This window comes from Oncorhynchus clarkii, chromosome 2 (assembly GCF_045791955.1).
Source record: "Oncorhynchus clarkii lewisi isolate Uvic-CL-2024 chromosome 2, UVic_Ocla_1.0, whole genome shotgun sequence".
In the NCBI taxonomy this organism is placed as follows: Eukaryota; Metazoa; Chordata; class Actinopteri; order Salmoniformes; family Salmonidae; genus Oncorhynchus; species Oncorhynchus clarkii.
In genome coordinates, this window is record NC_092148.1 from 33550277 (window position 1) to 33568084 (window position 17808).

Sequence of the window (17808 nt, forward strand, 5' to 3'; positions counted from 1 at the left end):
CTAGCGGTCACCTTTAGCCCGGACAACTCTCGCCAGTCTGCATAGAGCAACTCGGACTGATTTTTCTCCATATCTCCGGATTCCTACCGCAAGCTCTGAACCTTTTAACCTGGATCATTGCAGCTAGTTATCCGAGTGGCCACTCCTGGCTAACGTCTCTGTCCCGAAGCAAGAACAAACTAGCCTTTGCTAAGTCCATCAACTGGCTAGCCGAAGAGGTCCATCAGCCATTCCTTGGGCTACAATACCTATTTAGTCAATTGGCCTGGTTAGTAATTATTGCCTTATTTCACTGTAGAGCCTCTAGCCCTGCTCAATACGCCTTAGATAACCCTATAGTTCCACCTCCCACACATGCAGTGACCTCACCTGGTTTAAATGATGTTTCTAGAGACAATGTCTCTCTCATTGTCACTCATTGCATAGGTTTACCTCAACTGTATTCACATCCTACCATACCTTTGTTTGTACATTATGCCTTGAATCTATTCTACCGTGCCTAGAAACCTGCTCCTTTTACTCTCTGTTCCGAACGTACTAGACAACCAGTTATTATAGCCTTTAGCCATACCCTTATCCTACTGTTCCTCTGGTGATGTAGAGGTTAATCCAGGCCCTGCAGTGCCTAGCTCCACTCCCATTCCGCAGGCGCTCTCATTTGTTGACTTCTGTAACCGTAAAAGCCTTGGTTTCATGCATGTTAACATTAGAAGCCTACTCCCTAAATTTTTTTGTTTTATTCACTGCCTTAGCACACTCTACCAACCCGGATGTCCTAGCCGTGTCTGAATCCTAGCTTTGGACGACCACCAAAACCCCTGAAATTTCCATCCCTAACAATAATTTTTTCCAACCAGATAACTGGTTGCCAAAGGGGGCGGAGTTGCAATCTACTGTAGAGTTGTCTTACTATCCAGGTCTGTGCCCAAACAATTTGAGCTTCTACTTTTAAAAATGCACCTTTCCAGAAACAATTCTCTCACTATTGCCGCTTGCTATAGACCACCTTCTGCCCCCAGAACACCATATGTGAATTGATTGCCCCCATCTATCTTCAGAGTTCGTACTGTTAGGTTGACCTAAACTGGGATATGCTTAACACCCCGGCCATCCTACAATCTAAGCTAGATGCCCTCAATCTCACACAAATTATCAATGAACCTTCCAGGTACAATCCGTAAACACGGGCACCCTCATAGATATCATCCTAACCAACCTGCCCTCCAAATACACCTCTGCTGTCTTCAACCAGGATGTCAGCAATCACTGCCTCATTGCCTGGTCTGTAATGGGTCTGGGGTCAAACGACCACCCCTCATCACTGTCAAACGCTCCTTAAAACCCTTCAGCGAGCAGGCCTTTCTAAATCGACCTGGAAGGATATTGACCTCATTCCATCAGTAGAGGATGCCTGGTTATTCTTTAAAAATGCTTTCCTCACCATCTTAAATAAGCACGCCCCATTCAAAAAATGTAGAACCAGGAACAGATATAGCCCTTGGTTCAGTCCAGACCTGACTGCCCTCGACTAGCACAAAAACATTCTGTGGCGTTCTGCATTAGCATCAAATAGCCCCCGCGATATGCAACTTTTCAGGGCAGTTAGGAAAGCAAAGGCTAGCTTTTTCAAACAGAAATTTGCATCCTGGAGCACAAACTCAAAAAAGTTCTGGGACACTGTGAAGTCCATAGAGAATAAGAGCACCTCCTCCCACTGCACTGAGGCTAGGAAACACTGTCACCACCGATAAATCTGTGATAATTGAGAATTTCAATAAGCATTTTTCTACGGCTGGCCATGCTTTCCACATGGCTACCCCCTACCCCGGTCAACAGCCCTGCGCCCCCACAGCAACTTGCCCAAGCTTCCCCGCTTCTCCTTCACCCAAATCCAGATAGCTGATATTCTGAAAGAACTGCTGGGCTAGACAATCTGGAACCTCTCTTTCTAAAATTATCCGCTGAAATTGTTGTAACCCCTATTACTAGCCTGTTCAACCTCTCTTTCGTATCGTGTGAGATCCCCAAAAGATTGGAAAGCTGCAGAGGTCATCCCCCTCTTCAAAGGGGGAGACACTCTAGACCCAAACTGCTACAGACCTACATATACGTATATCTATCCTACCCTGCCTTTCTAAGGTCTTCGAAAGCCAAGCTAACAAACAGATCACCGACCATTTAGAATCCCACCGTACCTTCTCAGCTATACAATCTGGTTTCTGAGCTGGTCATGGGTACACCTCGGCCACGCTCAAGGTCCTAAACGATATCATAACCGCAATCGATAAGAGACAATACTGTGTCATCATTCATCTACCTGCCAAGGCTTTCGACTCTGTCAATCACAACATTCGTATTGGCAGACTCAACAGCCTTGGTTTCTCAAATGACTGCCTCGCCTGGTTCACCAACTACTTCTCAGACAGAGTTCAGTGTGTCAAATCGGAGGGCCTGTTGTCCGGACGTCTGGCAGTCTCTACGGGGGTACCACAGGGTTCAACTCTCGGGCTGACTCTTTTCTCTGTATACATCAATGATGTCACTCTTGCTGCTGGTGATTCTCTGATCCACCTCTACGCAGACGACACTATTCTGTATACTTCTGGCCCTTCTTTGGACACTGTGTTGACGAGCTTCAATGCCATACAACTCTCCTTCCGTGGCCTCCAACTGCTTTTAAATGCAAGTCAAACTAAATGTATACTCTTCAACCAATCACTGCCCACACCTGCCAACCCGTCCAGCATCACTACTCTGGACGGTTCTGAGTTAGAATATGTGGAAAACAACAAATACCTAGGTGTCTGGTTAGACTGTAAACTCCCCTTCCAGACTCACATTAAGCATCTCCAATCCAAAAATAAATCTAGAATCGGCTTCCTATTTCGCAACAAAGCATCCTTCACTCATGCTACCAAACATACCCTCGTAAAACTGACTATCCTACCGATCTTTGACTTCGGCGATGTCATTTACAAAATAGCATCCAACACTCTACTCAGCAAATTGGATCCAGTCTATCACAGTGCCATCCGTTTTGTCACCAAAGCCCCATATAGGTACAACCCACCACTGCGACCTGTATGCTCTCGTTGGCTTGCCCTCACTACATATCCGTAACTCTGTTGTTTTTTGTGTCGCACTGCTTTGCTTTGCTTTATCTTGGCCAGGTCGCAGTTGTAAATGAGAACTTGTTCTCAACTAGCCTACCTGGTTAAATAAAGGTGAAATTATTACTTTTTTTAAATAATTTGCGCACTGATTTACATTAAATTTACGAATTGCTGCTATACAATAATGAAATAAAAGATTTACTGAACAAAAATGTAAACGAAACATAAAGTGTTTTAAAGGCCCCACATTTCATGAGCTATAATAAAAGTTCCAAAGAAATGTCCATACAGACATGAAGCTTATTTCTTTCAAATTGTATGCACAAATGTGTTTATATCCTGTTAGTGAGTATTTCTCCCTTGCCAAGATAATCCATCCACCTGACAGTTATGAAATTAAGAAGCTAACTAAACATTATGATCACTACACAAGTGCACCATGAGCTGGGGACAATAAAAGTGTAGTTTTGTGTAGATCTGTCACACAACACAATGCCACAGATGTCTCAAGTTTTTAAGGAGCGTGCAATTGGAATGCTGACTGAAGGAATGTCCACCAGAGCTGTTGCTAGAGAATTTACTGTTAATTTCTCCACTATAAGTGCCTCTAATGTCGTTTTAGAGAATTTGGCTGTAAGTCCAACTGGCCTCAGAACCACATACCAACCGCATACCAGGTGTATGGTGCCGTGTGGGCAAGCGTTTTGCTGATGTCAAAGTTGTGAACAGAGTTCCCCATGGTGGCGGTGGGGTTATGGTATAAGCAATAGCATTTTATCTATGGCAATTTGACTGCACAGAGATACTGTGACGAAATCCTGAGGCCCATTGTCGTGCCATTCATCCGCCTCATGTTTCAGCATGACAATGCACGGCCTCTATGTTGGAAGGATCTGTACACAATTCCTGGAAATTGAAAACATCCCAGTTCATCAATAGCCTGCATACTCACCAGACATGTCACCCATTGAGCATGTTCGGGATGCTCTGGATCTAAACGTAAGACAGCTTGGTAAACAATGAATCCCAAAGCATGACATAACATTAGCGAGCCAACTAGCTAACAGTACACAAACATGAAATTAATACTTTGTCAAAATTAGAGTGGAGTTTTTTGTTAAGACAAATAGCTAGCTAGCTAAACAATGGACCATAATCACGACTCATGTCATTTCTACCCTGCATGAATTTGCAGGTAGCTAACCAACCAGGTTCTATGGCTATACGTAGTCAAACAAATATGTCTGAGATATGAATAATAAGATCATATACATAACGTTATCTAGCTAACAGCACACTTGAAATGAAAACACTATCAAAATTAGAAACGTGTAATATCTTAAAATGTAGCTAGCCAGACTATCTTACTAGTAAACATCATGGTTGGATGCGCCTCCTGTCTGATGCCATGCATGGTTCCCTTAGTTTGATGATGTAATCCAGACTGGTGTTTTCTCCATCTCCTTAGCTATCATACTTAAATTCCACTGATTTCAAAACTTGGTCCTCCAGAATGTGGAGAGCATACACATAACGTTAGCTAGCGAACAGTGACTAACTTGACATTAGGTTGATGCTGTTTTACTACGGAATAAAAAAAAATAAAAGCCATGTTTACACGATTTATGTTTACATGTTTACATACTGACCAGCTCCAATAGACAGAAGCATGCTATATGGTCCGCAAAACACCAGCGTCAACAGTGAAGAGGCGACTCCGGGATGCTGGCCTTTTAGGCAGAGTTGCAAAGAAAAAGCCATATCTCAGACTGGCCAATAAAAATAACAGATTAAGATGGGCAAAAGAACATAGACGCCGGACAGATGAACTCTGCCTAGAAGGCCAGCATCCTGGAGTCGCCTCTTCACTGTTGACGTTGAGACTGGTGTTTTAATGAAGCTGCCAGATGATGACTTGTGAGGCGTTTGTTTCTCAAACTAGACACTCTAATGTACTTCTCCTCTTGCTCAGTTGTGCACCAGGGCCTCCCATTACTCTTTCTATTCTGGTTAGAGCCAGTTTGCATTGTTCTGTAAAGGGAGTAGTACACAGCGTTGTACGAGATCTTCAGTTTCTTAGTAATTTCTCACATGGAATAGCCTTCATTTGTCATAAAAATAATAAACTGATGAATTTCAGAAGAAAGTTCTTTGTTTCTGGCCATTTTGGGCCGGTAATCAAACCCACAAATGCTGATGCTCCAAATACTCAACTAGTCTAAAGATGGTCAGTTTTATTCAGACAACAGTTTTCAGCTGTGCTAAAATAATTGCAAAAGGGTTTTCTAATGATCAATTAGCCTTTAAAACACAACGTGCCATTAGAACACCAGAGTGATGGTTGCTGATAATGGGCCTCTGTACGCCTATGTAGATATTCCATAAAAAAATCTGCCATTTCCAGCTACAATCGTAATTTCCAAAATTAAGAATGTCTACGGTATATTTATGTATGTTTATGTATGTATGTTATTTTAAAAATGGACCAAAAATGTTTTCTTTTTTTAAACAAGGACATTTCTAAGTGACCCCAAACTTTTGAATGGTAGCGTATGTAAATATGGTTTCTGTTTTTTTTATACAGTTCAAGTCGGAAGTTTACATACACCTCAGCCAAATACATTTAAACTCAGTTTTTCATAATTCCTGACATTTAATCTTAGTACAAATGCCCTGTCTAAGAATGTGAAATGTCAGAATAACTGTAGAGAGAATTATTTATTTAATCTTTTATTTCTTTCATCACATTCCCAGTGGGTCAGAAGTTTACATACACTCAATTACACTCAATCAATTAGTATTTGGTAGCATTGCCTTTAAATTGTTTAACTTGGGTCAAACGTTTCAGGTAGCCTTCCACAAGCTTCCCACAATAAGGTGGGTGAATTTTGGCCCATTCCTCCTGGTGTAAATGAGTCAGGTCCTTCCTCACACAAGCTTTTTCAGGTCTGCCCACAAATTTGGTATGGGATTGAGGTCCAGGCTTTGTGATGGCCACTCCAATACCAATACCATTTTGCCTCAACTTTGGAAGTATGCTTTGGGTCATTGTCCGTTTGGAAGACCCATTTGCAACCAAGCTTTAACTTCCAGACTGATGTCTTGAGATGTTGCTTCAATATATCCACATAATTTTCGTCCCTCATGATGCCATCTATTTTGTGAAGTGCACCAGTCCCTAGTGCAGCAAAGCATCCCCACAACATGATGCTACCACCCCCATGCTTCACGGTTGGGATGGTGTTCTTCAGCTTGCCTCCCCCTTTTTCCCCCAAACATAACAATGGTCATTATGGCCAAACAGTTCTATTTTTGTTTCATCAGAAGAGAGGACATTTCTCCCAAAAGTACCATCTTTGTCCCTATGTGCAGTTGCAAACCGTAGTCTGGCTTTTTTATAGCAGTTTTGGAGCAGTGGTCTTTCAATTTCTGTTGATATAGATACTTTTGTACCTGTTTCCTCCAGCATCTCCACAAGGTCCTTTGCTGTTGTTCTGGGATTGATTTGCACTTTTCGCACCAAAGTACCTTAATCTCTAGGTCTCCTTCCTGAGCGGTGTGACGGCTGCATGGTCCCATGGTGTTTATACTTGCGTACTATTGTTTGTACAGATGAACGTGGTACCTTCAGGCGTTTGGAAATTGCTCCCAAGGATGAACCAGACTTGTGGGGGTCTACAATTTTTTTGCTGAGGTCTTGGCTGATTTTTTTTGATTTTCCCATGATTTCAAGCAAAGAGGCACTGTGTTTGAAGGTTGGCCTGGAAATACATCTACAGGTACACTTCCAATTGACTCAAATGATGTCAATTAGCCTATCAGAAGCTTCTTAAGCCGTGACATTATTGTCTGGAATTTTCCAAACTGCTTAAAGGCACAGTCAACTTAGTGTATGTAAACTTCTGACCCACTGGAATTGTGATACAGTGAATTAATCTGTCTGTAAACAATTTTGGGAAAAATTACTTGTGTTATGCACAAAGTCCTAAATGTCCTAACCGACTTGCCAACCTATAGTTTGTTAACAAGAAATGTGTGGAGTGGTTGAAAAACGAGTGACTTCAACTGTATATAAAAACCTGTTTTCTCTTTGTCGTTATAGGGTATTGTCTGTAGGATTTTTTTTGTAGGATTTTCTCTTTTTCGTTATAGGGTATTGTCTGTGAGGATTTTTATTTTATTTAATCCATTTTAGAAAAAGGCCCGTAATGTAACAAAATGTGGGAAAGGGGAAGGGGTCTGAATAGTTTCTGAATGCACTGCACAATATTTATCTATTTGAATCTCTTTATCAAGAAAAATGATTGCAAATGTGGTGGCCATCCAATTGAAAACAGTTGGCCGTCCTATGTTTAAGCAGTGATTTACCAGTTAAAACCAAGGAAAGATTACCCCGTACACTGCTTATTTAAAGTGTGCGTGCAACATACTCAGGATGTAATGACTAAATGCTCTAAAACTATTTCGTTAAGTGTTTCTGTAGATTCATGCCATGGCAAATGAATTGTGGGTTTTACTGTACAGTGCAAAGTAGTTCAGGAAATGAACTTCAATTAATGCTAAACCTTAGGTCTGTGTGATTTAGATTGTGGAATATACTGTAAATTAAGTATAGCATTGTTCAGTTGATCTATAATGAACTCAATTGAATGGCTCAGCAGTATATGAGGTACGTTTATGATGTGAATGACAAGACTCAAGAACTGAAATACAATGTGATCCTTGATCTTACTGGATGCTTTATTTTAAGTTAGTGTTAATACAAATGACAGGTTTTACATGTGTGCATTGGATTATAGTAATCCTATCAATAATAAGGATGTTTTAGAATGTGTGTGTGTGTGTGTGTGTGTGTGTGTGTGTGTGTGTGTGTGTGTGTGTGTGTGTGTGTGTCTGTGGTCAGGGATGTTTTTGTATCCTGGCTGCAGGTGCTTAGTGATGCTTTTCCCGCCTCAATACCCAGCATGCTCTGGAGACATGGCCATCTGTAGATGCTGACATTGCCTGTCCCCTCCCACCAGACACACACACACTACCCCTCTTTTAAATAATTTCCTAGCACCTTAATCACAGCTAAACAACTAACTAATCGATGACAGATATAAGGAGCAACTTGAGCATGCTAACAGGGTTCTATTCTTTTCATCTATTTATTTATTGTCTCTCAGTTTAGAGATAATATTTTCTCTCTTAACAGGCCTCTAGACGCTGGTCGGGTATTAATTAAAATCGAAATACTAAATATTGATTGATACGTTATCAGTGCATAGCAGTTGGTCTTCCGGCTATTGATCTGCCCTGTGATTTATTATCATATTTAAGAAAAATCATTTTGTGTGATTATAAGAGGTAATGGACTTTTAGTGCGGGTTGTAATTATTTTTTGTATCACGTTTGTTGTGCGGAAGGTGGGAGCCGATTTCTCAATCGCAGTCGGAGATCACCGATATCCTTGGAGCTGCTCTCCCTTGCGTAAGAGAAAGATCCTGGCAGTGTCATTGGGAATAATGGATATTGGGATTACCTCTTTAATCACAACAAAGATTAACAGATGGTATGAGAGCAGTTATTAGCAAACATCTTGCACTCATCAAATCAATAAGTTGATTTGTAATCAGGTTGTTGGTGGGTGTAGGTGGAAAGGGGAGCCGGGGCTGTTCCCAGTGAAAGATCCTGGCAATCAAAAGGCTTCTGTGTAGCAATTACCTCCCAGCAAAATAGGTGCTCTTCCTCTTCAATCTGGCAGGCCTCCAAAACACAAGGCAGACAGATAGGAACATGGAACATTAACACACCTACACTGCATGAGTAACCCTGTTTCTGAAACACCTCAGATGCTATATGTGATTTATACATTTCCGTGCCAGTGGTACAATTTTCAAAATAGCTCATGACATTGTGAAGTGCCCTGTGAAATACGAAACTTGGAAAACTTTTTTTTTTTTAAGGCAAACGCTGCATGCTTCTGTGAGGAATTAACGTTTTAGGTAACGTTACTATAGATTCGAAAGACGAGGATTGCACAGCCAAGTAAGTGTAAGAAGTGATACTGGATTACACTCTCCAGGGAGAGAGAGAGTAGAAGACAGAGAGGTAGCAGACGGGACCTGGCAAACCCAGACATGAATTCAACAAGTCAAGAACACGTACACAAAGCTGTTTCCAGCTAGCCTTTTGATTCATATACACCATGTTGTTCTAATTGATGCTGTCGCTTTATCACAGTAATGCTCTGCCTTTCCACAGTCCTGTCTGCAGCTCTTTTTTGTTGTTGTTTTCGTAGTATTCCATTCTGCAAATGTGGGGGGGGGGGGGCCTTGGAATATTTGTTCTCTCTGTGAAAGTTCTGAATACAGATCGCTTTCTTTTTTGTATCATATTATTCTCGATAATCTCAATAAATTCTGTCGCTCTGCCCCTGAACAAGACAGTTAACCAACTGGTCCCCGGTAGGCCATCATTGTAAATAAGAAGACTTGCCTACTTAAAAAAAGGTTCAATGTAAAAATAAGATGAGTGCAGTGTTCTCTGATTTATGTGGATTGGATGTATGTGGATTGGTCCCATGGACTTCGGTGAGCAACACAGTTTTTTCTCCATTTACCAGCTTTCAGACAACCCATTTGTTCGCATTGAGTAGTATCAGCTTAAGTTACTTTTTGCTTCTGCTTTTAGGGCACCCAAGGGCTGCCGAGCCTTTCAATAGACCCTACTTGTTTGTATTGAAACCCACCTCCGTGGTAGAGACCAAGGGAGTTCAATAAATTATGGCTGATGCCAGATAAGGTAATGTGGATTGAAAGGAAACAGTCATTGGAGGAGAGCTCGCAGGAACACACATTTTCCAGCTTAGCGGATTGGTGCATTCATTACAACAAGAACTAACTACTCATGTTTAAAGAATCTGTGTGGGCAATCGCTCTCTTTCTCAAACGCCACACATGCACACACACAAGAGTGTGCAAGCACATGCACCTTGTTAACCCCTACCCTCTATAAACAATGACTGAATGTTGTGATATTAATTTCTAATAAAACACATGGCTAGTTAAGTCACCTGAACACTATCCATCCCTCCCTACACTGTCAGATATGCACTTACCAGGATTAAGCAAGGCCAATGGTGACCAAACAATGACAGTTTGAGGTAACTGATGCTGTTTAAAAATGCAAAGGCCTCTATTGAACAGACAATGTGGCACACATATCACTAGTCTAGAGACCCCAGATCCCTGCCCCCAATGGTCTGCCTCCTGTCCAACACAGACAGTCTCTCAGCCTCACTATATTCGACCACCATAAGTACATCTCCTATGCTAACATGCCTCTCTTATGCTAGACTTCTCAGATTTAAGTTGGGTACGTTTAGCATCACTTACTGTACAGTATATGAACTTACGTTACAATTATGAACAAGGAAATTGTCACTATACTTGAATGTTGGTGTATAAAACATCAACAGAGATTTTCCAGAAGTCCCTCTTTGTTATTTCACATCTCTTAATAGCCATCAATTCATCGTTAATTAAACAAACAATCGTAAAATGATTCATAATGTCCTTGTCATTTATTTTCTAAAATACACTTACATATTAAAGACTGAACTCAAAAACTACTTTAGATGTGTGTGTGCATGCACACAAGCACACACAGAAAAACACAGACGAAAATGCAGGGAGACACATAAGCACCCATGCACCCGGTGTCACCTGTCGAGTGGTTAATATCTTTCCAAGATCAGGCAAGGAATTCCAATGCGATTAAGTGTCATCATTGAGGCTTTAGCCCTTTTCTGCTCATTGTTCTTGGAAATGGCAATAGAGCCACAGCTGACCAGACCAAGGCCTCGGAACTAGTTGCTGTACAACCTCTCCTCCACACTGGCTATGTTCCTTCAACACTGGGTATATCTAACGGCCACCTCTGCCACACACATATACTCCATACACACGTATGCATGCACACACGCACAGATGTGTACACACACATGCAAGCACCCTCTTGCGCGCACACACACACACACACAATAAGATCTCACGGTCTGACTTCATCTCCCGACGTTCTGGGACAAATGTTGAGTTTTGACGTGGTTAAGTTTAGGCATTAATTCTGACTGGTTAAGGGCTAAGGTTTGGGATAGGGTTAAAGCAGAAACAACTCGACTGTTAAGTTTAAACATTATTTCTGAATGGTTAAAGGAGACAGGCAAAGGTCTCCACAAAAAACACAACACTAAATAATAATGCTCATTTAGGCTTCATTAAATAAGGCTCAACAAAATTTTTGTATATTTCTACTTTTTGGTGAAGATGTCATTTTCTGGCCATAGAATGAAAGGATTACATCATTTGAGGGCAAACATAAAAATAACTATGGCTTACTGCCAGGAACACAAGCCAGAGACAAGGCTTTGAGTCATTTTCTGTATCAGAAATTAAACAAGCGATACTGACATGATGTGAGAAGACACTTGTATATCTGGGAAATAAACATACACGTCAACAATAATTAATCACATGCAAATAATGAGATATGATCTAGCTAGTTATAGCCAGACAGTGTATTTTAATTGATAAGACTTGATGTATGACACAACACATGTACACTGAACTAAAATATAAACGCAACATGTAAAGTATTGGTCACATGTTTCATGAGTTTAAATAAAATATCCCAGAAATGTTCCATATGCATGGAAAGTTTATTTCTCTCAACTTTGGTGCACAAATTTGATTGTGGACTACAGGAAAAGGAGGACCACTTCAAGTTGAGAGCTTCAAGTTCCTTGGTGTCCACATCACCAACAAACTATCATGGTTCAAGCACACCAAGACAGTCGTGAAGAGGACATGACAAAACCTAAATCTATTCCCCTTCAGGAGATTTGACATGGGTCCTCAGATCCTCAAAAAGATCTACAGCTGCACCATCGAGAGCACTGGTTGCTTCACTGCCTGGTATGGCAACTGCTCAGCCTCCGACTGCAAGGCACCACGTAGTAGTGGGTAGTGCGTACAGCCCAGTACATCACTGGGGCCAAGCTTCCTGCCATCCAGGACATCTATACCAGGTGGTGTCAGAGGAAGGCCATAAAAATTGTCAAAGACTCCAGCCACCCTAGCCATAGACTGTTCTCTCTGCTACCGCACGGCAAGCGGTATCAGAGCACCAAGAACAGGACCAAAAAGCTTCTCAACAGCTTCTACCCCTGAACAGCTAATCAAATGGCTACCCAGACTATGTGCATTACCTCCTCTCCCCTTATGCTGCTGCTATTCTGTTTATTATTTATGCATAGCCACTTTAACTCTACCTACATGTACATATTACCTCAATTACCTCGACTAACCGGTGCCCCTGCAGATTGACTCTGTACCCCTTGTATATAGTCTCGCTATTGTTATTTTACTGCTGCTCTTTAAATATGTGTTACTTTCTTATGTTTTACTTGACACATATTTTTCTTAACTGCATTGTTGGGTAAGGGCTTGTAAGTAAGCATTTCACTGTACAATCTTTGGATTAGGTTTGATTTGATTTATTTGTGAGCATTTCTTCTTTGCCAAGATAATCTAACCACCTGACAGGAAAGGCATAACAAGAAGCTGATTAAACAGCAAGATCATTACACAAGTGCAGGTGCACCTTGTGCTGGGGACAATAAAAGGCCCCTCTAAAATGTGCAGTTTTGTCACAAATGTCTGAAGTCTTGAGGGAGCACGCAATTGTCATGCTGACTGCAGACATGTCCACCAGAGCTGTTTGCAGGTCATTGAATGTTAATTTCTCTAACATAAGCCACATCCAAAATTGTTTTAGAGAATTTGGCAGCACGTCCAACTGGCCTCACAACCGCAGACCACGTGTAATCTCGCCAGCCCGGGACCTCCACAACCGGCTTCTTCTCCTGCGGGATATTCTGAGACCAGCCACCCAACAGTTGATGAAACTGTGGGTTTGCACAACAGAATAATTACTAGACAAACTGTCAAATACTGTCTCAGTGGAGCTCACATTAATGCTCATCGTCCTCACCAGGGTCTTGAACTGACTGCAGTTCAGCGTCGTAACTGACTTCAGTGGGCAAATGCTCACCTTTGATGACCACTGGCACACTGGAGAAGTGTGCTCTCCACAGATGAATCCCAGTGTCAACTTCACCGGGCAGATGGCAGACATGCGTCGTGTGGGCGAGCGGTTTGCTGATGTCAAAGTTGTGAACAGAGTTACAATGGTAGCGGGTGGGTTGATGGTACGGGCAGGCATAAGCTATGGACAATTAATACAATTGCATATTATCGATGGTAATTTGAATGCATAGAGATACTGTGACGAGATCCTGAGGCCCATTGTCCTGCTATTCATCCACCGCCACACCTTATGTTTCAGCATGATAATGACCTGCCCCATGTCGCAAGGATCTGTATACAATTCCTGGAAGCTGAAAAAGTCCCAGTTCTTCCTTGGCCTGCATTCTCACCGGACATGTCACCCATAGAGCATGTTTGGAATGCTCTGGATCGACGTGTACAACAGCGTGTTCCAGTATCCACCAATATCCAGCAACTTCGCACAGCCATTGAAGACGAGTGGGACAACATTCCACAGGCCACAATCAACAACCTGATCAACTCTATGTGACACGCTACATGAGGCAAATGGTGGCCACACCAGATACTGACTGGTTTTCTGATCCACTCCCCTACCTTTTTTGAAAGGTTTCTGTGATCAACAGATCAATCTGTATCAACAGTCATGTGAAGTCTATAGATTCAGGCCTAATGTATTTCAATTTCCATGTATGAACTGTAACTCAGTAAAATCCTTGAAAATGTTGCATTTATATATTTTGTCAGTGTACAGCCATCAGTGCTGCAGCCAGTAAGCTAACTAGCTAACCAAAACGTGGCTGATTACCACATGAAAATAATTCAGCAATTTCTGCTCAAATTTGACCATATTTAGCTAGCTAGTCCCTTTCTGCCAATTGTACTGTGGACACAAGGTATGCTAGCTGGATAGCTAGCTAATACAAATTAGCTAGCCCAAGTGTGGTTAAGTTAGCCAAGAACATCCATGATCAAGATCTCCCCTGGTGAATTTACATAAATCTGACTGACCACGAATGTCACAGTACAGCACTAGTGAAAATTGAAATCTACTTTGAAATTCAAATGTAAAACGTGAAATAGTGTTCCGATTTTGTTCTCAACAGTACAATATCGAGCAGGTGAGCAGGTTGTGCAATAAAATCCTATAACTGAACTATCATTACCGAGTATTACAAAGGAGCATGTTGACAGCTAGCTGTGCTTCTGGGTGTTATGTCAAGTAGACAAAATCTACCTTGACCATTATATTATTGCAGATCATTTTATGATGTACAGTGCCTTGCGAAAGTATTCGGCCCCCTTGAACTTTGCGACCTTTTGCCACATTTCAGGCTTCAAACATAAAGATATAAACCTGTATTTTTTTGTGAAGAATCAACAACAAGTGGGACACAATCATGAAGTGGAACGACATTTATTGGATATTTCAAACTTTTTTAACAAATTAAAAACTGAAAAATTGGGCGTGCAAAATTATTCAGCCCCCTTAAGTTAATACTTTGTAGCGCCACCTTTTGCTGCGATTACAGCTGTAAGTTGCTTGGGGTATGTCTCTATCAGTTTTGCACATCGAGAGACTGACATTTTTTCCCATTCCTCCTTGCAAAACAGCTCGAGCTCAGTGAGGTTGGATGGAGAGCATTTGTGAACAGCAGTTTTCAGTTCTTTCCACAGATTCTCGATTGGATTCAGGTCTGGACTTTGACTTGACCATTCTAACACCTGGATATGTTTATTTTTGAACCATTCCATTGTAGATTTTGCTTTATGTTTTGGATCATTGTCTTGTTGGAAGACAAATCTCTGTCACAGTCGCAGGTCTTTTGCAGACTCCATCAGGTTTTCTTCCAGAATGGTCCTGTATTTGGCTCCATCCATCTTCCCATCAATTTTAACCATCTTCCCTGTCCCTGCTGAAGAAAAGCAGGCCCAAACCATGTTGCTGCCACCACCATGTTTGACAGTGGGGATGGTGTGTTCAGGGTGATGAGCTGTGTTGCTTTTACGCCAAACATAACGTTTTGCATTGTTGCCAAAAAGTTCAGTTTTGGTTTCATCTGACCAGAGCACCTTCTTCCACATGTTTGGTGTGTCTCCCAGGTGGCTTGTGGCAAACTTTAAACGACACTTTTTATGGATATCTTTAAGAAATGGCTTTCTTCTTGCCACTCTTCCATAAAGGCCAGATTTGTGCAATATACGACTGATTGTTGTCCTATGGACAGAGTCTCCCACCTCAGCTGTAGATCTCTGCAGTTCATCCAGAGTGATCATGGGCCTCTTGGCTGCATCTCTGATCAGTCTTCTCCTTGTATGAGCTGAAAGTTTAGAAGGATGGCCAGGTCTTGGTAGATTTGCAGTGGTCTGATACTCCTTCCATTTCAATATTATCGCTTGCACAGTGCTCCTTGGGATGTTTAAAGCTTGGGAAATCTTTTTGTATCCAAATCCGGCTTTAAACTTCTTCACAACAGTATCTCGGACCTGCCTGGTGTGTTCCTTGTTCTTCATGATGCTCTCTGCGCTTTTAACGGACCTCTGAGACTATCACAGTGCAGGTGCATTTATACGGAGACTTGATTACACACAGGTGGATTGTACTTATCATCATTAGTCATTTAGGTCAACATTGGATCATTCAGAGATCCTCACTGAACTTCTGGAGAGAGTTTGCTGCACTGAAAGTAAAGGGGCTGAATAATTTTGCACGCCCAATTTTTCAGTTTTTGATTTGTTAAAAAAGTTTGAAATATCCAATAAATGTCGTTCCACTTCATGATTGTGTCCCACTTGTTGTTGATTCTTCACAAAAAAATACAGTTTTATATCTTTATGTTTGAAGCCTGAAATGTGGCAAAAGGTCGCAAAGTTCAAGGGGGCCGAATACTTTTGCAAGGCACTGTATTTAGCATTTGTATAAAGAAAGGTTTGGAGAAACAGGGAAACATTTGCTTGTGACCTGTAAGTTAAGGGCTAAGGTTTGGAATTGGTTTTACAACAAGAAAACTAAAAACGAGTGCCTAGCAATGTATGCTCGCACCTTGCTAGTGTCACGATCATCGTATGAGTGAGACCAAGGCGCAGCGTGGTACATTCTCTTTTAATGAATGAAACACTTAACAAAACCAACGAACGAAACGTGAAGCTATACAAATTAGTGCAGACAGGCAACTAAACATAGTCAAGATCAAGACACCAGAAAGTGGGAAAAAGGGCTGCCTAAATATGATCCCCAATCAGAGACAACGATAAACAGCCGTCTCTGATTGGGAACCATATCAGGCCAACAGAAATAAAACGGCTCTCTAAGGTCGTGGCGTGACAGCTAGAGTGTTTTTTAGAAATGTTTTGTGTGGCCATTATTCAAGTTATCTCCCGATCTTCTGGGGACCTGGATGAACGTCAAATTCTACCGTGGATCTGGGGTGACCAGACCAATTTTAGTAGATGGCCCCACACACGCTCTCACATACACAAACTGCTTTATCTTAAAAGAGATGCTCCTGATTTCATGCCTGTGAAACTCACAGCATTATTTCATATTCAGTCACTCGTCACTGACATCCCAGACCACACTTTCCAACAGACAAAAAACAGAGAGAGGCAGAAAGAATCAATAGAACTATATCTTTCAATGTGATTTTCTGTCGTATTGCCAGAATTTGACATGGATTCTAAAGCAATTAAAATGAGTACATTGTAAAAAGATTTTAAAAAACATTACTATGATACTTCTCTATATGCGGTGAAAATATACAGGATATAGTAGGCCCTGGTTCAATCATTGCACTAAGTGATCCAGACTACACTAGCAGGGAGCAGCATTCACTAGGTTGGTGAAGCGTTCTGGAGTGTGAGAGGTTCATCCTTGAGGATTTGAGATTAAAGTTAGTCTAAGAGTCTAGTAGGGCCCATCATTTTAGAGGAGGATTTATTGAAGTTTTAGAACTGACTCAGGAAACCTTGACTACTCACATTTCAATGGGCTGAGTTGAACTCTCTCAGTCAAAGGTATAGTCCGAGTCAGTGTTGGGGTCAATTCCATTTAAAATTCCAGTCAATTCGGAAAGTAAACCCAATTCGAATTCTAAATGTTCCTCATTGAAAAGAATTGGAATTTCTGTGTACTTTGGAATTGACTGGAATTTAAATGGAATTTATCCCAACCCTGGTCCGAGTATAATATGCCATAGCCCTGACCCCTGGGACAAGGATCAGAATCACACTATGATGAAACTGACACAATGCATTACATGACATTACATGCCACAGAAAGAACACAGTCAAGTGTCCGGTATAACCTTCTCACACTAGACCCTCCTCTCTTTTTTCTTCTAAATACTGCTCTTCTTTCTACCTCTGTCAGTGACTCATCCCTGAATGTTCTCTGCCATCCTCTTATGCCCTACCCTCTCTCTGTTTGGCTTGCACCTTAAAAATATCTATATATTGCCATCTCATTCATCACTCTGTCTTCAGGGCACTTCATCTCGCTTCCCAACACGTGCCACAATATTGTCTGACAATGACAGATCCACCAAATATGCTTTGTTTGTGTGCTGAGCTGGTAACACAGGAGTCCT